We start from the raw sequence: 24002 nt of genomic DNA, 5'->3' as shown, positions 1-24002 counted from the left end.
TCTGTGCTGAGAAATCAGTCGTTGACCTAATTGGTTTACCCCTGAATGTAATCTGTCTCTTTTCTCTGGTAGCTTTTAATATTCTCTCCTTGTCCTGTATGTTGGCTATCTTCATAATTATGTGTCTTGGAGTTGGTCTATTATAGTTTTGAATGTTTGGGGTCCTGTAGGCTTCCAGGATTTGGCAATCCATTCCATCTTTCATCTCTGGGAAGTTTTCTACAATTATTTCATTTAATATGCTGTCCATTCCTTTGGTTTGAATCTCTGTGCCTTCTTCTATCCCGATGACTCTCAAATTTGGTTTTTTAATGACATCCCATATCTCTTGAATAGATTGCTCATGGGATTTAAGCATCTTTTCTGTGTTGACTATACTCTTTTCAAGTTGATAAACCTTGTCTTCATTATCTGATGTTCTGACTTCTACTTGATCAAGTCTATTTGTAATATTCTCGTTTGAGTTTTTAATTTGGTTTATAGTTTCCTGCAATTCTAGGATTATAGTTTGATTCTTTTTTAAGATCTCTATCTCCTGGTAGAGCTCGTTCTTTGCCATTTGAATTTGTTTGTTTAATTCATTTTCAAAATATATTTTTATTGCTTGGACTTGCTGTCTCATGTCTTCTCTAATATTCCTTTCCATTTGAGTTAGGTATGCCTTGAGTTCTTTCCCTATCCCTGCTTCTGATGTTTCTATGTCCTCTTGTAGAATTAAGTTGTCTTGCATTGTTTGTACTCCTTTTTTCCCTTGTTTTTTCATGTTGTCCCCGTTGCTTTCAAGCTCTATTTGATTGTCGTGTTTCTACTCTCTTCTATAGATTTGTTTTGGTTCTGTTTTACTCTGATGCCTCTCCTTAGTGTTGTTAAACTATGCCTGCTGACGTGGATTCCACTGTGAAGGAAGATCCGACGTCCCAGCTCCAGTGACGACACTACTTTGCTATGACCGGCCCCAGTTCCTTGCCTGGGTGTCCTGATGAGGTGGTGTGACTGGACTGTCTCTGTTTGATTTCAGCTCCCAGTCGCGGCAGGCAGGCGGTCTCTAGCCGCCCAGTATCACAGGCCGCGGGCGGGTGATCGGTCACCTGCGGCCGGGTGTTCTCCTACCGCCCAGCTATGCGGGCAGTGGGTGAACTGTCGCCGGCGGGCCTGCATTTCCAGCTGCCCAGTCTTGAGGGCCTTGCCTCTAGCTTCCTGGTTTCTCCTGCTAGCCTTCTGTAGCCGCAGGGCAGGCCGCATGAATCAGTGGGCCTGGATCTCCGGGGTTCCACAGTTGGCAATTGGGATCCCAGGCACTCTGTCCTTTGGATTTTTCCTGTTTGCCCCACCCCCAGCTCTAGCTAGACAGATTTCCTTTTGGCTGCAGATGGGTAGGGGGGGTTGCAGGTCAGGTGCCTCTAGTTCCCCCCTAGTCTTTATGCAGGCTCACTCTGATTCTCCCTCCCCCGGCAAGCCTAGGAGAGAATTTATGCGAGTTCCCGATGTATGGGGGATGGGCTGAGTGCCACACACCTGTTTTGTTGTTGAGATCTGTCAGAGAATGGGTGGATATATCAGCTGTTCAAGATGCTGACTGCTGATTCCCTTGGTGGAGTGTCCGCTGTGGGGGATGGGACTGTACCACTTCCTTCCCCGTCTAAACTCCCGTACTCAGCCCGGGGGTCAGTGTGGGCTTGGCTGGTGGGATTCCACCTGATCGCAGCGGAGCCTCTCCCTGCTTGCTAATTAATGGCTTCCCTGGGGCGTCACGCCTTCTGTAGCCGCAGGGCAGGCCGCACGAATCAGTGGGCCTGGATCTCCGGGGTCCCACAGTTGGCAATTGGGATCCCAGACACTCTGTCCTTTGGATTTTCCTGCTTGCCCCACCCCCAGCTCTAGCCAGACAGGTTTCCTTTTGGCTGCAGATGGGTAGGGGGGGTTGCAGGTCAGGTGCCTCTAGTTCCCCCCTAGTCTTTATGCAGGCTCACTCTGATTCTCCCTCCCCCGGCAAGCCTAGGAGAGAATTTATGCGAGTTCCCGATGTATGGGGGATGGGCTGAGTGCCACACACCTGTTTTGTTGTTGAGATCTGTCGGAGAATGGGTGGATATATCAGCTGTTCAAGATGCTGACTGCTGATTCCCTTGGTGGAGTGTCCGCTGTGGGGGATGGGACTGTACCGCTTCCTTCCCCGTCTAAACTCCCGTACTCAGCCCGGGAGTCAGGGCGGGCATGGCTGGTGGGATTCCACCTGGTCGCAGCCGAGCCTCTCCCTGCTTGCTAATTAATGGCTTCCCTGGGGCGCCACACCTTCTGTAGCCGCAGGGCAGGCCGCACGAATCAGTGGGCCTGGATCTCCGGGGTCCCACAGTTGGCAATTGGGATCCCAGGCACTCTGTCCTTTGGATTTTCCTGCTTGCCCCACCCCCAGCTCTAGCCAGACAGGTTTCCTTTTGGCTGCAGATGGGTAGGGGGGGTTGCAGGTCAGGTGCCTCTAGTTCCCCCCTAGTCTTTATGCAGGCTCACTCTGATTCTCCCTCCCCTGGCAAGCCTAGGAGAGAATTTATGCGAGTTCCCGATGTATGGGGGATGGGCTGAGTGCCACACACCTGTTTTGTTGTTGAGATCTGTCGGAGAATGGGTGGATATATCAGCTGTTCAAGATGCTGACTGCTGATTCCCTTGGTGGAGTGTCCGCTGTGGGGGATGGGACTGTACCGCTTCCTTCCCCGTCTAAACTCCCGTACTCAGCCCGGGAGTCAGTGCGGGCTTGGCTGGTGGGATTCCACCTGGTCTCAGCGGAGCCTCTCCCTGCTTGCTAATTAATGGCTTCCCTGGGGCGCCACGCCTTCTGTAGCCGCAGGGCAGGCCGCACGAATCAGTGGGCCTGGATCTCCGGGGTCCCACAGTTGGCAATTGGGGCAATCCCTTTCAATGAAAGTGATTTTCCTCAGTCTCTGCTTGGGGCTACATCCATAGGGAAAAAAGCATAGAGATAGAATGTGGAACTACTTTATTGTGCCAAGTTTCAAAGAGCTAGCAAAAATCGTGTTTGATTTAGAGTTCCAATTACATGTATTCATATAAAAGAAAACAGAGTGAAACCTAAAAATGAAAAAGGTTACTGTGAACGAACGGTTTAACCTAGAAGAACGAAATTTTGTGAGCCAACTGTGACTGGTGTTCTGATCATTACCTGAAAGTATCATCAGGATTGGGTGAAAAAATGTTTGCTGAGATTTCAAGAAACTCGTAGTTTTTTTTTTTTTTTTTTTAAACTTGGCAACCCCTTTCAATGAAAGTGATAATTATCAGTCTCTGCTTTGGGCTACATCAATAGGAAACAAAGCATAGAGATAGAACTTGAAACTACTTTATTGTGCCAATTTTAAAGAGCTAGCACAACCCGTGTTTGATTTAGAGTTGAAACTACATGTATCCATATAGAAGAAAACAGAGTGAAAGCTGAAAATGAAAATGTTTACTGCAAATGAAGTGTTTAACTTAAGAAGAATGAAATTTGGTGATCAAAGTGGGATTGGTGTACTCATCATTACCTGAAAGTATCATCAAGATTGGGTGAAAAAAATGTTGCTGAGATTTAAGGAAACTCATAATATTTTGGACGCTTGGCAATCCCTTTCAATGAAAGTGATTTTCCTCAGTCTCTGCTTGGGCTACATCAATAGGAAACAAAGCGTAGAGATAGAATTGGAAGTACTTTATTGTGCCAAGTTTCAAAGAGCTAGCACAACTTGTGTTTCATTTACAGTTTAACTAATGTATCCATATAGGAGAAAACAGAGTGAAACCTGAAAATAAAAATGTTTACTGCAAACGAAGTGTTTAACCTAAGAAGAACGAAATTTGGTGATCAAAGTGGGATTGGTGTACTTATCATTACCTGAAAGTATCATCAAGATTGGGTGAAGAAAATGTTTGCTGAGATTTAAGGAAACTCATAGTATTTTGGAAGCTTGGCAATCCCTTTCAATGAAAGTGATTTTCCTCAGTCTCTGCATGGGCTACATAAATAGGAAACAAAGCGTAGAGATAGAATTGGAAGTACTTTATTGTGCCAAGTTTCAAAGAGCTAGCACAACCCGTGTTTGATTTACAGTTTAACTAATGTATTCATATAGGAGAAAACAGAGTGAAACCTAAAAATAAAAACTGTTACTGTAAACGAACGGTTTGACCTAGAAGAACAAAATTTGGTGAGCCAAGTGGGATCGGTGTACTGATCATTACCTGAATGCATCATCAAGATTGGGTGAAAAAATGTTTGCTGAGATTCAGGAAACTTGTAGTTTATTGGAAACTTGGCAACCCCTTTCAATGAAAGTGATTTTCGTTACTCTCCGCTTGAGGCTACATCAATAGGAAACAAACCATAGACATAGAACTTGGAACTCCTTTATTGTGCCAAGTATCAAAGAGCTAGCACAAACCGTGTTTGATTTAGAGTTGCAAATGCATGTATCCATAGAGGAGAAAACAGAGTGAAACCTAAAAATGAAAATGGTTACTGCAAAGGAAGGTTTAACCTAGAATAATGAAATTTGGTGAGCCAAGTGGATTGGTTTACTTATCATTACCTGAAATTATCATCAAGATTGGGTGAAAAAATGTTTGCTGAGATTTAAGGAAAGTCGTATGTCTTTGTACACTTGGCAAACCCTTTTAATGAAAGTGATTTTCACCAATCTCTGCTTAGGACTACATAAATAAGAAACAAATTATAGAGATATAACAGAGAACTACTTTATTGTGCCAAGTTTCAAAGACCTACCACAAACCGTGTTTGATTTAGAATTCCAACGACATGTATCCATATAGGAGAAAACAGAGTTAAACCTAAAAATGAAAATGGTTACTGCAAAGGAAAGTTTAACCTAGAAGAACAGAATTTGGTGAGCCAAGTGGGATTGGTATACTGATAATTACCTGAAATTATCATCAAGATTGGTTGAAAAATGTTTGCTGAAATTTCAGGAAACTCATGTTATTTTGGAAGCGTGGCAATCCCTTTCAATGACAGTGATTTTTCTCAGTCTCTGCTTGGGGCTACATCAATAGGAAACAAAGCATAAAGATAGAACGTGGAACTACTTTATTGTGCCTAGTATCAAAGAGCTAGCACAACCCTTGTTTTATTTAGAGTTCAACTACATGTATCCATATAAAAGAAAAAATAGTGAATCCTAAAAATGAAAATGGTTACTGCAAAGGAACGATTTAAGCTAGAAGAACAAAATTTGGTGAGGCAGTGGGATTGGTGTACTGATCATTAGTTGAAAGTATCATCAAGATTGGGTGAAAAAAATGTTTGCTGAGGTTTCAGGAAACTCGTAGATTTAAGGAAGCTTGGCAACCCCTTTCAATGAAAGTGATTTTTATCAGTCACTGCTTGGGGCTACATCAATAGGAAACAAAACATGGAGATAGAACTTGCAACTACTATATTGTGTCAAGTTTCAAAGAGCTATCCCAAACCGTGTTTTATTTAGAGTTCCAAATACATGTATTCATATCTGAGAAAGCAGAGTGATACCTAAAAATGAAAAAGGTTTCTTCCAATATACGGGTTTACTTTGAAAAACAAAGTATTGTGAGACAAGTGGTATTCATGTACTGATAATTACCTGGAAGTATCATCAAGATTGGGTGAAAAAATATTTGCAGTGATTTCAGGAAACTCGTAGATTTTTGGAAGCTTGGCAAACCCTTTCAATGAAAGTGATTTTTGCCAGTCTCTGCTTAGGGCTATGTCAATAGGAAACAAACCATAGAGATAGAACTTTGAACTACTTTATTGTGCCAAGTTCCACAGAGCTAGAACAAACCGTGTTAGATATAGATTTCCAATTACATGTATCCATATAGGAGAAAACAGAGTGAAACCTAAAAATGAAAACAGTTAATGCAAAGGAACGGTTTAACCTAGAAAAACGAAATTTGGTGAGTCATGTGGGATTGGTGTATTGAACATTACCTGAAAGTATCATCAAGATTGGGTGAAAAAATGTTGGCTGAGATTTCAGGAAACTCGTAGTTTTTTGGAAGCTTGGCAACCCCTTTTAATGAAAGTGACTTTCCTCAGTCTCTGCTTAGGGCTACATCAATAGGAAACAAACCATAGAGATAGATCTTTGAACTACTTTTTTGTGCCAAGTTTCAAAGAGCTCGCAAAATCCGTGTTTGATTTAGAGTTCCAATTACATGTATTCATATAGGAGAAAACAGAGTGAAACCTAGAAAAGAAAACGGTTACTGCAAACGAACGGTTTAGCCTAGAATAACGAAATTTGGTGAGCCAAGTGGGGTGGGTGTACTGAGCATTACCTGAAAGTATCATCAAGATTTGGGGAAAAAATATTTGCTGAGATTTCAGGAAACTCGTAGTTTTGGGGAAGCTTGGCGACCCCTTAGAATGAAAGAAATTTTTGCCAGTCTCTGCTTAGGGCTATATCAATAGGAAACAAACCATAGAGACAGAACTTGGAACAACTTTGTTGGGTGAAGTTTCAATGAGCTAGCAAAACCGTGTTTGATTCAGAGTTCCTACTCCATGTATCCATATAGGAAAAAACAGTGTTAAACCTAAAAATTAAAACGGTTATGGCAAATGAATGGTTTAACCCGGAAGAACGAAATTTGGTCAGCCAAGTGGGATTGGAGTACTTATCATTATCTGAGTGTATCATAAAAATTGGTTTAAAAAAATGTTTGCTGAGATTTCAGGAAACTCGTAGTTTTTTGGAAGCTTGTCAACCCCTTTCAATAAAAGTGATTTTCGTCAGTCTCTGCTTAGGGCTACATAAATAGGAAAAAATCCATAGATATAGAACTTAGAACTACTTTATTGGTTCCAGTTTCAAAGAGCTAACACAAATCGTGTTGATTTAGAGTTCCAACTACATGTATCTATGTAGGAGAAAACGGAGTGAAACCTAAAATTGGATACGGTTATTGCAAAGGAATGGTTTATCCTAGAAGAACAAAATTTGGTGATCCACGTCGGATTTGTGTAATGATCATTACCTGAAAGTATCTTCATGATTGGCTGAAAAAATGTTTGCTGAGATTTTAGGAAACTCGTAGTTTTTTGGAATCTTGGCAAAAGCTTTCAATGAAAGTGATTTTCCTCAGTCTCTGCTTGGGGCTACATCAATAGGAAACAAAGCATAGAGACAAAACTCAGAACTACTTTATTGTGCCAAGTTTCAAAGAGCTAGCACTACCCGTGTTTGATTTAGAGTCCAAATACATGTGTACATATAGGAGAAAACAGAGTGAAACCTAAAAATGTAAACGGTTACTGCAAATGAACGGTTTAACCTTGAAGAACCAAATATGGTGAGTCAAGTGAGATGGGTGTACTGATCATTACCTAAAAGTATCATCAAGATTGCATGAAAAAATGTTTGCTGAGGTTTCAGCAAACTCGTAGTTTTTTCAAAGCTTTGCAACCCTTTTCAAGGAAAGTGATTTTAGTCAGTCTCTGCATGGGTCTACATTAATAGGAAACAAAACATAGAAATAGAACTTGGAACTACTTTACTGTGCCATGTTTCAAAGAGCTAGCACAAACCATGTTTGATTTAGAGTTCCATGTATATGTATCCATATGGGAGAAAACAGAGTGAAACCTAAAAATGAAAACGGTTACTGCAAAAGAAGGGGTTTACCTAGGAGAACGAAATTTGGTGAGCCAAGTGGGATTGGTGTAGTGATCATTACCTGAAAGTATCATCAAGATTGGGTGAAAAAATGTTTGCTGAGATTTCAAGAAACTCGTAGTTGTTGGCAACTTGGCATCCCCTTTCAATGAAAGTGATTTTCATCAGTCTCTGTTTGACGCTACTTCAGTAGGATACAAACCATAGGACAGAGCTGCCACACGCTTCTGCATGGAAATCGAACCTGCGACCCACCAGCAGGACCGGTCCAGCGGCCTGCTGAGGGGCAGGCCCACCCCCTCTCTCAGTGCCTGCAAGGTAGGAGGGACTTTGACCACTGGCAGGTCAGGCCCAGCAGCCTGTTGAGGGGCGGAGCCGCTCATTTCCCCCACACCTGCAAGGCAGGCAGACCTGCGACCCAGGGCAGGTCAGGCCCAGCAACCTGCAGAGTGACAGAGCTGCCACATGCACCTGCAGGTAACTTGGACCTGTGACCCACCAGCAAGACAGGTCCTTCGGCCTGCCTAGGGGCAGGCCCGCCTCCTCTCCCAGTGCCTCTAAGGTAGGTGGGATTGTGACCACCGGCACATCAGGCCCGGTGGCCTGCTGAGGGGCGAAGCCTCGCCCTCCCCCCGCACCTGCAAGTTAGGCGGACCTGCGACCCAAGGGCAGGTCAGACCCGAGCAAGCTGTGGAGTGAAAGAGCTGCCACACGCGCCTGCAGGGAACTCGGAACTCTGACCCACCAGCAGGACAGGTCCAGCGGCCTGCTGACGGACAGGCCCACCCCCTCCCTCAGTTTCTGCAAAGTAGTCAGGACTGTGACCCACCAGCAGTAAAGGTCCAGCGGCCTGCTGAGGGGCAGGCCCGCCCCCTCCCCCAGTGCCTGCAAGATAGGTGGGACTGTGACCACCGCAGATGAGGCCCAGCAGCATTCTGAGGGGCAGAGCTGTTCCCACCCCCCAAACCTGCAAGGTAGGCGGACCTGCGACTCACGGGCTATTCAGAGCCAGCAACCTATGGAGTGACAGAGCTGCCACACGCCCCTGCTAGGTACGCGGATTGGCGACCAACCAGCATTACAGGTCCAGCGGCCTGCTGAGGGGCAGGCCCGCCCCCTCCACCAGTGCCTGCAAGGTAAGCGGGACTGGGACCACTGGCAGATCAGACCCAGTGGCCTGCTGAGGGGCAGGCCGGCCCCCTCCCCCAGTGCCTGCAAGGTAGGCGGGACTGTGACCACTGGAAGATCAGGCCCAGTGGCCTGCTGAGGGGTGGAGCCGCTCCCTCCACCCCTGCACCAGCAAGATAGGCGGACCTGTGACCCATGGCAGGTCAGGCCTAGCATCCTACGAAGTGACAGAGCTTCCACATGAGCTTGCAGAGTACGCTGACCTGCGACCCACCAGCAGTACAGGTCCAGCGGCCTGCTGAGGGGCAGGCCCACCCCCTCCCCCAGTGCCTGCAAGGTAGTGGACCTGCGACCCACAGTCAGGTCAGGCCCAGCAACCTGCGGAGTGACAGAGCTGCCACACGCCCCTGCAGGGAACACAGACCTGCGACCCACCAGCAGGACAGGTCCAGCGGCCTGCTGAGGAACAGGCCCGCTCCCTCCCCTAGTGCCTTCAAGGTAGGCGGGACTGTGACCACATGCAGATCAGGCCCAGGAGCCTGCTGAGGGGTGGAGCCGCCCCTCCCCCCGCACCTGCAAGGTAGGTGGACCTGGGACCCACGCAGGTAAGGCCCAGCATCCTGCAGAGTGACTGAGCTGCCACACGAGCCTGCAGGGTAAGCGGACCTGCGACCCACTAGCAGTACAGGTCCAGCGGCTTCCTGAGGGACAGGCCCGCCCCCTCCCCCAGTGCCTGCAAGGTAGGCGGGACTGTGACTATCAGCAGATCAGGCCCAGCAGCCTGCTGAGGGGCAGGCCTGCACCCTCCCCCAGAGCCTGCAAGGTAGGCAGGACTGTGACCACTGGCAGATCAGGCCCAACATTCTGCAGAGTGACTGAGTTGCCACACGAGCCTGCAGGGTACACGAACCTGCAACCCACCAGCAGTACAGGTCCAGCGGCCTGCTGAGGGGCAGGCCCACCCCTTCCCCCAGTGCCTGCAAGGTAGGTGGACTGTGACTACTGCCAGATCAGGCCCAGTGGCCTGCAGAGGGCCAGAGCCGGCCCCTCCCCCTGCACCTGCAAGGTAGGCGGACTTGCGACCCACGGGCCGGTCAGGCCCAGCAACCTGCGGAGTGACAGAGCTGCCACACGCGCCTGCAGGGAACGCAGACCTGCGACCCACCAGCAGGACAGGTCCAGCGGCCTGATGAGTTGCAGGCCTGCCCCCTCCCCCAGTCCCTGCAAGGTAGGCGGGACTGTGACCACCGGCAGATGAACCCCAGCAGCCTGCTGAGGGGCGGAGCTGCCCCCTCCCCCCGCACCTGCAAGGTAGGCGGACCTGCGACCCACGTGCAGGTCAGGCCCAACAACCGGCAGAGTGAAAGAGCTTCTCCACGTGCCTGCATGGTAGGCAGACCTGCGACCGACTGGCTGAGCAGACCTAGTGGCCGGCAAGCGTGTTAGACACATCACCCCAATTGGAGGAGGATCACAGTCACTACCTGCCCTACAAGGGAGATTTTTCATCTATACAAGAGCAATATAAATAAATAGAGGGAAAATTTCAAAAACACAACACCTTCACCAAGCAGAAAGAAATGCGAGCAGTATGAAAAGACAAGGAAAGAAAGGACTACAAGCATTGCAGGTCAACTCAACTTTAGAAGAGGTAATAGCCGCAACAGATAGAATGTCAGAAAAAGATTTCACGATATACATGCTTCAGATGATCTGAAATCTCAAGGAAGACATGAGACAGCAAAATCAGAGAATGAAAGATCACATTGACAAGGAACTACATAAACAAATCCAGGAAGTAAAAGATAAATTTCACAGGAAGATAGAGGTAATAAAAAACAAACAAATAGAAATCCTAGAAATTTAGGAAGCAATAAACCAACTTAAAAACTCAATTGAGAATACTACCAGCAGAGTAGATCACTTAGAAGATACAACATAAGACAATGAAGGGAAAGTATTTCAACATGAAAAGGACATAGACAACTAAGCAAGTCTGCTAAGAAACCATGAGCAGAACAGCCAAGAATTATGGGATAATATTAAAAGACCAAACTTAAGAGTCATTGGGATACAGGAAAGCACAGAGCTCCAAACCAAAGGAATAAACAATCTATTCAGTGAAATAATACGAGAAAACTTCCCAGACTTGAAGAATGAGACAGAATCCCAAATCCTAGAAGCCTACAGGACGCTGAATGTGCAAAACCATAAGAGATCCATAAGAGATCCACACCTAGACACATTATAATGAAGATGCCCAACATACAGAATAAGGAGAGAATTTTAAAGCTACAAGAAAAAGGAAGCAGATTACATTTAGGGGTAAACCAATCAGGATAACAGCTGATCTTTCAACACAAAGTCTGAAAGCTAGAAGATCCTGGAATAACATATTTCAAACATTGAAAGAAAATGGGTTCCAACCAAGAATCGTGTATCCGGCAAAATTAAGCTTCAGGATGGAAGATGAAATTAAAACCTTCCACCATAAACAAAAGTTAAAAGAATTTGCAGCTAGAAAACCATCTCTTCAAAAAATTCTTGGCAAAACATTACAGGAAGAGGAAATGGAAAACAACAATGAAAACCAACAGTGGGAGGTAGGACAGTAAAGGGGGAAAAATAATCAAAGAGGAAAACAAATCAGGTTTAGTAGCATTAATAAACAAATATGGCTGGAAGAACAAACCATATCTCAATAATAAACCCTAAATGTTAATGGCTTAAATTCACCAATTTAAGAGACACAGGCTAGTTGAATGGATCACAAAACAAGACCCAACAATATGCTGCCTACAGGAGATGCATTTGACAGGAAAAGATATACAAAGACTGAAGGTGAAAGGTTGGGAAAATCATATCACTCATATGGACTGCAAAAACAAGCAGGAGTGTCCATACTCATATCACATAAAATAGATTTCATGCCAAAGTTAATCAAAAGGGATAAATAGGGACACTACATACTGCTCAAGGGAACCATACACCAACAAGACATAACAATCATAAATATATATGCCCCAAACAACGATGCTGCTATGTTCATCAAGCAAACTCTTCTCAAGTTCAAGAGTCTAATAGACCACCATACAATAATCATGGGAGACTTCAACACACCTCTCTCACCACTGGACAGATCTTCCAAAAAAAAGTTGAAATAAGGAAACTATAGAACTCAATAACACAATGAACAACCTAGACTTAATTGGCATATATAGAATATACCACCCAACATCAAGCAGTTGCACTTTTTTCTCAGCAGCACATGGATGTTCTCAAAAATAGATCAAATATTATGTCACAGGGCAACTCTTAGAAAATATAAAGGGAGTAGAGATAATACCATGCATCTTATCTGATCATAATGGAATGAAACTGAAAATCAACGATTAAAGAAGGAAGGAAAAATTATCCATCACTTGGAGAATGAACAATAGGTTACTGAATGATCAATGGGTTTTTAGAAGACATTAAGGAGTGGAAATTAAAAAATTCTTAGAGTTAAATGAAAACACAGACAACAACATATCGGAATCTATGGGACACAATGAAAGCAGTTTCTAACAGGAAAATTCATCGCTTGGAGTTCATTCCTTAAAAAAAGAAAAAAACAACAAATAAATGATCTCATACTCCATCTCAAAATCCTAGAAAAAGAAGAGCAAAACAACAGCAAAAGAAGTAGAAGGCAAGAAATAATTAAAATCAGAGATGAAATTAATGAAATCGAAACAAAAGAAACAATTGAAAAAATTGACAAAACTAAAGTTGGTTCTTTGAAAAAATAAATAAGATTGACAGACCCTTAGCCATGCTAGTGAAGAGAAGAAGAGAGAGAACTCAAATTACTAGCATACGGGATGAAAAGGCAAGATCACACAGACACTTCAGAAATACAGAAGATAATCAGAAATTATTTTGAATCCTTATACTCCAATAAAATAGAAGATAGTGAAGGCATTGATAAATTTCTTAAGTCATAAGCTGCCCAGATTGAGTCAGGAGGATATAGACAACCTAAACAGACCAACATCAATTGAGGAAATAGAAGAAACCGTCAAAAGATTACCATCTAAAGAAAAGCCCCAGGATTGGATGGGTATACAGCAGAGTTTTACAAAACCTTTAAAGAGGAACTAATACCAACACTTTTCAAGCTATTTCAGGAAATAGAAAAAGAGGGAGAACTTCCAAATTCATTCTACGAGGCCAACATCACCCTGATTCCGAAACCAGACAAAGACACTTTAAAGAAAGAAAACTACAGTCCAATATCTCTAATGAACCTGGAGGCAAAAATCCTCATATAAATTCTGGCGAATCGAATAGAGAAACATATCAAAAAAATTGTGCACCATGATCAAGTAGGATTCATCCTGGTATGCAAGGCTGGTTCAATATACGGAAATCAATAAATGCTATTCACCACATCAATAGACTTAAAATTAAGAACCCATATGATCATCTCAATAGATGCAGGAAAAAGCATTCAACAACGTACAGCATCGCTTATGTTCAAAACTCTCGAAAAACTAGGGATAACAGGAACATACCTCAACATTGTAAAAGCAATCTATGTTAAGCCTCAGGCTAGCATCATTTTGAATGGAGAAAATTGAAGGCATTCCCTCTAAAATCTGGAACAAGACAGGGGATGCCCTCTCTCACCACTTCTGTTCAACATAGTTTCTCGAAACACTGGCCAGAGCAATTAGACGAAAGAAATTAAAGGCATAAAAAGGAAAAGAAAAACTTAAATTATCACTATTTGCAGATGCATGATTCTATACCTAGCAGACCCAAAAGGGTCTACAAAGAAACTATTAGAGCTAAATAAATGAATTCAGCAAAGTGACAGGATATAAAATCAACACACATAAATCAAAGGCATTCCTTGTATATCAGCGACAAATCATGAAATGGAAATGAGGACAACCTCTTCCATTCACATTATCCTCAAAAATAATAAAATACTTGAGAATCAACCTAACAAAAAGAGGTGAAAGTCTTATACAATGAAAACTACAGAACCCTAAATAGAAAAATTGAAGAAGATCTAGAAGATGAAAAAATATACCCTGTTCATGGATAGGAAGAACTAACATCATCAAAATGGCGATATACCAAAAGTTCTCTATAGGTTTAATGCAATGCCAATCAAAATCCCAATGACATTTTTTGTAGAAATAGAGAAAGCAATCATGAAATTCATATGGATGAATAAAAGACCCAGAAATAGCAAAAACAATGCTAAGCAGGAAGTGGAATCAGGTAGTATAGTGATATCAGATTTCAAACAATACTACAGAGCAATAGTAACAAAAACAGCATGGTACTGGTACCAAAACAGACGGGTGGACCAATTGTACAGAATAGAGGACACAGAAACCAACCCACAAAACTACAACTAACTTATATTTGATAAAGGGGCTAAAAGCATGCAATGGAAGGATAGCATCATCAACAAATGGTGCTGGAAAACTGGAAATCCATATGCAACAAAATAAAACTGATTCCCTTTCTCTCGCCATGCACAAAAGTTAACTCAAAATGGATCAAGGAGCATGATATCAAATCAGAGACAAGGGCATCTGATAGAAGAAAAAGTTGGCTATGACCTACACACTGTGGGTCGGGCTCCAAAATCCTCAATTGGACACTCATAGCACAAGAAGTTAACATCTAGAATCAACAAATGGGAATTACTCAAACTAAAAAGTTTTTTCTCAGCAAAAGAAACAATAAGAGAAGTAAATAGGGAGCCTACATCAGGGGAACAAAGCTTTACCCCTCACACTTCAGAAAGAGCCCTAATATTCAGAGGTATATAAAGAACTCAAAAAATTAGACAATAAGATAACAAATAACCCAATCAACAAATGGGCCATAGACTTGAACAAACACTTCTCAGAGGAGGACATACAATCAATCAACAAGTATATGGAGAAATGCTCACCATCTCTAGCAGTCAGAGAAATGCAAATCAAAATCACCCTAAGATACCATCTCCTCCAGTAAGATTGGCAGCCATTATGAAGTCAAACAACAATAAGTGCTGGCGAGGATATGGGGAAAAAGGGTACACTTGCATTGTTGGTGGGACTGCAAATTGGTGCAGCCAATTTGAAAAAAAAAAAAAAGTATGGAGATTTTCTTGGAAAGCTGGGAATGGAACCACATTTTTGACCCCACTATTCCCAATCTCCGTCTTAGTTCCCTAAAGAGACCTAAAAGAGAGCATGCTACACCAGGGGACACTGGCTCGCATTGAGGTAGTTTATTACAGCAAGACTGTGGAACCAACCTAGATGAAATTCAATAGACGAATGGATAAAAAAAAATGTGGCATTTATACACAATGGAGTATTACTCTGCATTAAAAAATGACAAACTCATAGAATTTGGAGGAATGCATGGCATTATAGCAGATTATGCTAAGCGAAGCTAGCCAAGCCCTAATAAACAATTGCCATATGTCTTCTTTGATATAAGGAGAGTAACTAAGAACAGACTAGGAAAGAAGAGCATGAGAAGAAGACCAACATTAAAAAAGATGAGAGGTGGAAAAAAAAAGGGAGAGAGAAGGAAAATTGCATGGAAATTAAAGGAGAACCTCAGGGTTATAAAAAATTACATACAAGAGAAAGTGCCAAGTTTCAAAGAGCTAGCACAAACCGTGTTTGATTTAGAGTTCCAGTTACATGTATCCATATAGGAGAAAAAAAAAAGAGTGAAACCTAAAAACGAAAACGCTTACTGCAAAAGAACGGATTAACCTACAAGAACAAAATTTGGAGAGCCAAGTAGGATTTATGGACTGATCATTACCTGAAAGTATCAACAAGACTGGGTGACAAAATGTTTGCTGAGATTTCAGGAAACTCGTAGTTTTTTGGAAGCTTGGAAACCCCTTTCAATGAAAGTGATTTTCTTTAGTCTCTGCTTGGGGCTACATCAATAGGAAACAATCCGTAGAGATAGAACGTAGAACTACTTTATTGTGCCAAGTTTCAAAGAGCTAGCATAAACCGTGTTTTATTTAGAGTTCCAACTGCATGTATCCATATAGGAGAAAACAGAGTGAAACATAAAAATGAAAAAGGTTACTGCAAACGAACGGTTTAACCTAGAAGAACGAAATGTGATGAGCCAAGTGAGACTGGTTTACTAATCATTACCTGAAAGTATCATCAAGATGGGGAGAAAAAATGTTTGCTGAGATTTCACAAAACTCGTAGTTGTTAGAAAGCTTGGCAAACACTTTGAAAGTGATTTTTGTCAGTCTCTGCTTTGGGCTACATCAGTAGGAAACTAAAAATAGAGAGAGAAATTGGAACTACTTTGTTAGGACAGGTTTCAAAGAGCTAGCACAAACCGTGTATGATTTAGAGTTAAAACTACATGTATCTATATAGGAGAAAACAGAGTGAAACCTAAAAATGAAAGGGTTCCTGCAAACGAATGGTATAACCTAGAGGAACGAAATTTGGTGAGCCAAGTGGGATTTGTGTACTGATCATTACCTGAAAGTATCAACAAGATTGGGTGAAAAAATGTTTGTTGAGATTTCAGGAAACTCGTAGTTTTTTGGAAGATTTGCAATCTCTTTCAATTAAAGTGGTTTTCGTCAGTCTCTACTTGGGGCTTCATCAATAGGAAACAAACCATAGAGATAGAATTTTGAACTACTTTATTGTGTCACGTTTCAAAGAGCTAGCACAAAACGTGTTTGATTTAGAGTTTCAACTACATGTACACATATAGGAGAAAACAGAGTGAAACCTAAAAATGAAAAGGATTACTGCAAATGAACGGATTAACGTAGAAGAACGAAATTTGGTGAGCCAAGTGGGAGTGGTGTACTGATCATTACCTGAAAGTATCAACAAGATTGGGTGAAAAAATATTTGCAGGGATTTTTAGGAAACTCGTAGTTTTTTGGAAGCGTGGCAACCCCTTTCAATGAAAGTGATTTTCGTCACTCTATGCTTGGGGCTACATCAATAGAAAACAAACCATATAGATAGAATTTGGAACTACTTATTGTGTCAGGTTTCAAAGAGCTAGCACAAACCGTGTTTGATTTAGAGTTCCAACTACATATATCCATATTGGAGAAAATAGAGTGAAACCTAAAAATGAAAACGGTTACTGCAAATGAACGGATTAACCTAGATGAACGAAATTTGTTACCACAGTAAGATTGGGTTCTGATCATTAATTTAATGTATCATCAAAATTGGGTGAAAAAATATTTGCTTAGATTTCAGGATACTCGTAGTTTTTTGGATGCTTGGCAATCCCTTTCAATGAAAGGGATTTTCCTTTGTCTCTGCTTGGGGCTACATAAATAGGAAAAAAACCCATAAAGATAGAATTTGGAACAACTTTATTGTGTCACATTTCAAAGTGCTAGCACAAACCGTGTTTGATTTAGAGTCCCCACTACATGTATCCATACAGGAGAAAACAGAGTGAAACCTAAAAATGTAAAGGGTTACCGCAAATGAACGGATTAACCTAAAAGAACAAAATTTGGTGAGCCAAATGGGATTGGTGTACTGATCATTACCCGAAAGTATCAACAAGATTGGGTGAAAAAATGTTTGCGGAGATTTCAGGAAAATCAAAGTTTTTTAAAGCTTTGAAAATCCTTTCAATCAAAGTGATTTTTGACAGTCTCTGCTTAAAGCTACTTCAATAGGAAACAAACCATAGAGATACAACTTGGAAATCTTTTATTGTTCCAAGTTTCAAAGAGCTACCAAAAACTGTGTTTGATTTAGAGATCCAACTACATGTATCCATATAGTTGAATACAGAGTGAAACCTAAAAATGAAAACGGTTACTGGAACTGAAATGATTAACCTAGATGAATAAAATTTGGTACCCCAGTAAGATTGGGTTCTGATCATTAATTTAATATATCATCAAATTTGGGTGAAAAAATATTTGCTTAGATTTCAGGATACTCCTAGTTTTTTGGATGCTTGGCAACCCCTTTCAATGAAAGTGATTTTCCTCAGTCTCTGCTTGGGGCTACATCAATAGGACACGAATTATAGAGATAAAACTTGGAACTACTTTATTGTGCCAAGGTTCAAAGAGTTAGCACAAACAGTGTATGATTTAGCGTTCCAACTACATGTATTCATATAGAAGAAAACAGAGTGAAACCTAAAAATGAAAACAGTAACTGCAAACGAACTGTTTAACCTAGAAGAAGGAAATTTGGTGAGCCAAGTGGAACTTGTGTACTGATCATTACTTGAAAGTATCATCAAGATTGGGTGAAAAAATGTTTGCTGCGATTTCAGAGAACTCATAGTTTTGGGTAAGCTTGACAATCCCTTTCAGTTAAAGGGATTTTCTTCAGTCTCAGCTTTGGGCTACATCAAGAAGAAAGAAATCATAGAGAAAGAACTTGGAACTACTTTATTGTGCCAACTTTCAAAGAGCTAGCACAAACCGTGTTTGATTTAGAGTTCCAACTACATGTATCCATATAGGAGGAAACCGAGTGAAACCTAAAAATAAAAACGTTTACCTAAAACGAACGGTTTAACCTAGAAGAACGAAATTTGGTGAGGCAAGTAAGATTGGTGTACTGATCATTACCTGAAAGTATCATAAAGATTGGGTGAAAAAATATTTGATGAGATTTCAGGAAATTCATAGTTTTTTGGAAGCTCTGAAACACCTTTCAATGAAAGTGATTTTTGCCAGTTTCTGCTTGGGGCTACATCAATGGAAAACAAATCATAGAGATAGAGCATGGAACTACTTTATTGTGCCAAGTTACAAAGAACTAGCACAAACCATGTTTGATATAGAGTTCCAACTTAATGTATTCATATAAGAGAAAAGAGACTGAAACCTTAAAATGAAACGGTTACTGCAAATGAAAGGTTTAACCTAGCTGAAGGAAAATTGTTAACCAATTGGTATTGGTGTACTCATCATTACCTTAAAGTATCATCATAACTGGGTGAAAAAAGTTTGCTGAGATTTCAGGAAACTCATAGTTTTTTAAAGCTTGGCAACCCCTTTCAATGAAAGTGCTTTTCCTCAGTCTTGCTTGGGGCTAAATCAATAGGAAACAAACCTTAGAGATAGAACTTGGAACTACTTTATTGTGCCAAGTTTCAAAGAGCTAGCACAATCTGTGTTTCGCTTAGTGTTCCAACTACATGTATCCATATAGGAGAAAACAAAGTGAAAGCTAAAAATGAAAATGGTAACTGCAAACAAACGGTTTAAACTAAAATAAGAAAATTTTGTGAGCGAAGCGGGAATGGAGGACTGAAAGTATCATCAAGATTGTGTTAAAATATGTTTGCTGAGATTTAAGGAATGTTGTAGTTTTCTGGAAGCATGGCAACCCCTTTCAATGACAGATTTTTGCCTGGCTCTGATTAGGGGTACATCAATAGAAAACCAACCATAGAGATAGAACTTGGAACTACTTCATTGTGCCAAGTTTCAATGAGCTAGCTCACACCGTGTTTGATTTAGAGTTCCAACTACATGTATCCATATAGGAGTAAACAGAGTGAAACCTAAAATGAAAATGCTTACTGCAAAGGAATGATTTAAACTAGAAGAACAAAATTTGGTGAGCCAAGTGGAATTAGTGTACTGATGATTAACTTAAAGTATCATCATGATTTGGTCTTAAAATGTTTGCTGAGATTTCAGGAAACTCGTAGTTTTTTGGAACTACGTTATTGTGCAATGTTTCAAAGAGCTACGGAAACCATGTTTGATTTAGAGTTCCAAGTTCATATATCCATATAAACGAAAAGAGAGTGAAACCTAAAAATGAAAACGTTTACTGAAAATGAACGGATAACAAAAACAAACAAAACTTGGTGAGCCAAGTTGTATTGGTGTACTGATCATTACCTGACAGTATCATCAAGATTGGATGAAAAAATGTTTGCTGATATTTCAAAAACTCGTAGTTTTTTGGAAGCTTGGCAACCCCTTTCAATGAAAGTGATTTTCGCAAGCCTCTGCTTAGGGCTACATCAATAAAAAACAAATCATAAAAATATAACTTGGAACAACATTATTGTGCCAAGTTTCAAAGAGTGAGCACAAATTTCGTTTGATTTAGATTTCCAACTACATGCATCCATATAAGAGAAAACATAGTGAAACCTAAAAATAAAAATGGTTACTACAAAGGAACGGTTTAACCTAGAAGAAGAAAATTTGGTGAGCCAAGTGGGATTGGTTTATGATGATTTACTGAAAGTATCATCAATATTGGGTAAAAAAATATTTCCTGAGATTTCAGGAAACTCGTAGTTGTTTGGAAGCTTGGCAACCTCTTCAATGAAAGTAATTTTCCTTAGTCTCTACTTCCGCTACATAAATAGGAAGCAAACAGAAGAGGTAGAACTAGGAACTACTCTATTGTGCCAAGTTTCAAAGATCTAGCACATACCGTGTTTGATTTAGAGTTCCAAAACATGTATTTGTATAGGAGAAAACAGAGTGAAACCTAAAAATGTAAACGGTTACTTCCAATAAATAGTTTAATCTAGAAGAACGAAATTAGGTTAGCCAAGTGGGATTGGTGTACTCATCATTGTCTGAAATCATCATCAAGATTGGGTGAAAAAATATTTGCTCATATTTCAAGAAACACGTAGTTTTTTGGAAGCTTAGCAACCCTTTCAATGAAAGTGATTTTCGCCAGTCTCTGCTTGGGCTACATCAATAGGAAACAAACCATAGAGATAGAACATGCAACTACTTTATTGTGCCAAGATTCAAAGAGCTAGTACAAACCGTGTTTGATTTAGAGTTCCAACTACATGTATCCATATAGGAGAAAACAGAGTAAAACTTAAATAGGAAAACGGTTACTGCAAAGGAATGGTTTAAGCTAGAAGAACGAAAATTGGTGAGCCAAGTGGAATTGGTGTACTGATCACTACCTGAAAGTATCATCAAATTGGGTGAAAAAATGTTTGCTGATATTTGAGGAAACTCGTAGTTTTGGGGAAGCTGTACACCCCCTTTCAATGAAAAAAATTTTCGCCAGTCTCTGCTTAGGGCTACATTAATAGGAAACAAATCATAGAGAAAAACTTGGAACTTCTTTATTGGGTCAAGTTTCAAAGAGCTAGCACAAACTGTGTTTGATTAAGTGTTCCAACTACATGTATCCATATAGGAGAAAACAGAGTGAAACCTAAAAATGAAAACGGTTACTGCATACGAACGGTTTAACCTAGCACAATGAAATTTGGTGAACCAAATGGGATTGGTGTACTCATCATTTCCTGAAAGTATCATCAAGATTGAGTGAAAAAAGTGTTTGCTGAGATTTAAGGAAATTCGTAGTTTTTCAGAAGCTTCGCAAGCCCTTTCAATAGAAGTGATTTTCACCAGTTTCTGCTTGGGGCTACATCAATAGGAAACAAACCATAGAGATAGAACTTGAAACTCTTTTATTGTGCCAAGTTTCAAAGAGCTAGCACAAACCGTGTTTGATTTAGAGTTTCAACTACATGTATCTGTATAGGAGAAAACAGTGTGAAACATAAAAATGAAAACAGTTACTTCCAATTAGCCATTTCACCTAGAAGAACAAAATTAGATGAGCAAAGTTCGATTGGTGTACTGATCATTACCTGAAAAATTCAACAAGATTGGGTGAAAAAATATTTGCTCAAATCATAGGAAACTTGTAGTTTTTGGAAAGCTTGGCAACCCCTTTCAATGAATGTAATTTTCGCCAGTCTCTGCTTAGGGCTACATCAATAGGAAACAAACCATAGAGATAGAAGTTGGAACTACTTTATTTGGTTAAGTTTCAAAGAGCAAGAAACAAACCGTGTTGATTTACAGTTCCAACTACATGTATCCATATAGTAGAAAACAGATTGAAACCTAAAAATAAAAACTGTTACTGCAAACGAATGGTTTAACCTAGAAGAACAAAATTTATTGAACCAAATGCGATTGGTGTTCTGATCATTATCTGAATGTATCATCAAGATTGAGTGAAAAAATGTTTGCTGAGATTTCAGGAAACTCTTAGTTGTTGGGAAGCTTGGCAATCCTTTTCAATGAAAGTAATTTTTGCCACTCTCTGCTTAGGGCTACATCAATAGGAAACAAACCATAAAGATAGAACTTGGAACTACTTTTTTGTGCCAAGTTTCAAAGAGCTAGCACAAACCGTGTTTTATTTAGAGTCCCCACTACATGTATCCATATAGGAGAAAACAGAGTGAAACCTCAAAATGAAAACGGTTACTGCAAACGAACGGTCTTTCCTAGAAGAACGAAATTTGGTGAGCCAAGTGTGACTGGTGTACTGATCATTACCTGAAAGTATCATCAAGATTGGGTGAAAACATGTTTGCTGAGATTTTAGGAAACTTTTAATTTTTTGGAAGCATGGCAACTCCTTTCATATTAGTAATTTTTGCCAGTCTCTGCTTAGGGTACATCAATAGAAAACAATCCATAGAGATAGAACTTGGAACTCTTTTACTGTGCCAAGTTTCAAAGAGCTAGCTCAAACCGTGTTTGATTTAAAGTTCAAACATGTATTCATATAGGAGAAAAGAAAGTGAAACCTAAAAATTATAACAGTTACTGCCAACGAACGGTTTAACCTAGAAGAACAAAATTTGGTGAGCCAAGTCAGATTGGTGTACTGATCATTACCTGAATGTATCATCAAGATTGAGTGAAAAATGTTTGCTGAGATTTTAGGAAACTCGTAGTTTTGGGGAACCTTGGGAATCCTTTTCAATGAAAGTGATTTTTCGTCAGTCTCTGCTTGAGGCTACATCAATAGGAAACAAATCATAAAGATAGAAGTTGGAACTACTTTATTTGGTCAAGTTTAATAGAAGTAGCACAAACCGTGTTTGATTTAGTGTTCAAACTACATGTGTCCATATAGGAGAAAACATAGTGAAACCTTAAAATGCAAACAGTTACTGCTAACGAACGGTTTAACCTAGAAGAACGAAATTTGGTGAGCCAAGTGATATTAGTGTACTGATCGTTACCTGACAGTATCATCAAGATTGGGTGAAAAATGTTTGCTGAGATTTCAAGAACCTCCTAGTTTTTTGGAAGCTTGGCAACCCTTTCAATGAAAGTAATTTTCCCAGTATCTGCTTTTGGCTACATCAACAGGAAACAAACCATAGAGACAGAATTGGAACTACTTTATTGTGCCAAGTTTCAAAAAGCTAGCACAAACCGTGTTTCATTTAGAGTCCCCACTACATGTATCCATATAGGAGAAAAACAAAGTGAAAACCTAAAAATGAAAACGGTTACTGCAAACAAAAGGTTTATCCTAGGAAAACGAAATTTGGTGAGCCAAGTGGGATTGGTGTTCTGATCATTACCTGAATGTATCATCAAGATTGAGTGAAAAAATGTTTGCTGAGATTTCAGGAAACTCGTATTTGTTGGGAAGCTTGGCAACCCCTTTCAATGAAAGTGATTTTTTTCATACTCTGTGTGGAGCTAAATCAATAGGAAACAAACCATAGAGATAGAACTTGAAACTCTTTTATTGTGCCAAGTTTCAAAGAGCTAGCTCAAACCGTGTTTGATTTAACGTTCAAACTACATGTATCCATAGAGGTGAAAACAAAGGGAAACCTAAAAAGAAAAACGGTTACTGCAAACAAACAGTTTAACCTAGAAGAACGAAATTTGGTGAGCCAAGTGGGAATGTTGGTTCTGGTCATTACCTGAAAGAATTATCAAGATTGGGTGAAAAATGTTTGCTGAGATTTCAGAAAACTCGTAGTTTTTTGGAAGCTTGGCAACCCTTTCAATGAAAATGATTTTCGCTAGTCTCTGCTTAGGGCTCTGTTGGGAGCCAGCGACCGGACCCTGAATATGGTGCTGGTCTCTGCTTCCGCTTCGTTAAGCGGTTAGAGTTGTTAGAAGTAAACAACTTTTTGCAAGGCTTTGGGGCTGGGCTCTGGCCTGCTTCTGCTGCGCTGTACCTATTAGACTTTTCCACATGGTGCTAGTTCATTGGCGGGTCTGGGTACTTAAGCTTGGGCAGACCCACCACTCACTCTCTTGTTCCTGTTTTCTTATCATGCTTCAAAGGTCCTGAATAAAGTGCTGAAAGAAGAATCCTGTGTCGTGCTTCTCTTGCTGGCAAGGGGTTGCGACAGTTGGTTGCCTGAGCGGGAAATAGTATT

The sequence above is a fragment of the Ictidomys tridecemlineatus genome, chromosome 5, assembly GCF_052094955.1.
Source record: "Ictidomys tridecemlineatus isolate mIctTri1 chromosome 5, mIctTri1.hap1, whole genome shotgun sequence".
Lineage (NCBI taxonomy): Eukaryota > Metazoa > Chordata > Mammalia > Rodentia > Sciuridae > Ictidomys > Ictidomys tridecemlineatus.
This window is presented reverse-complemented; position numbering follows the sequence as displayed.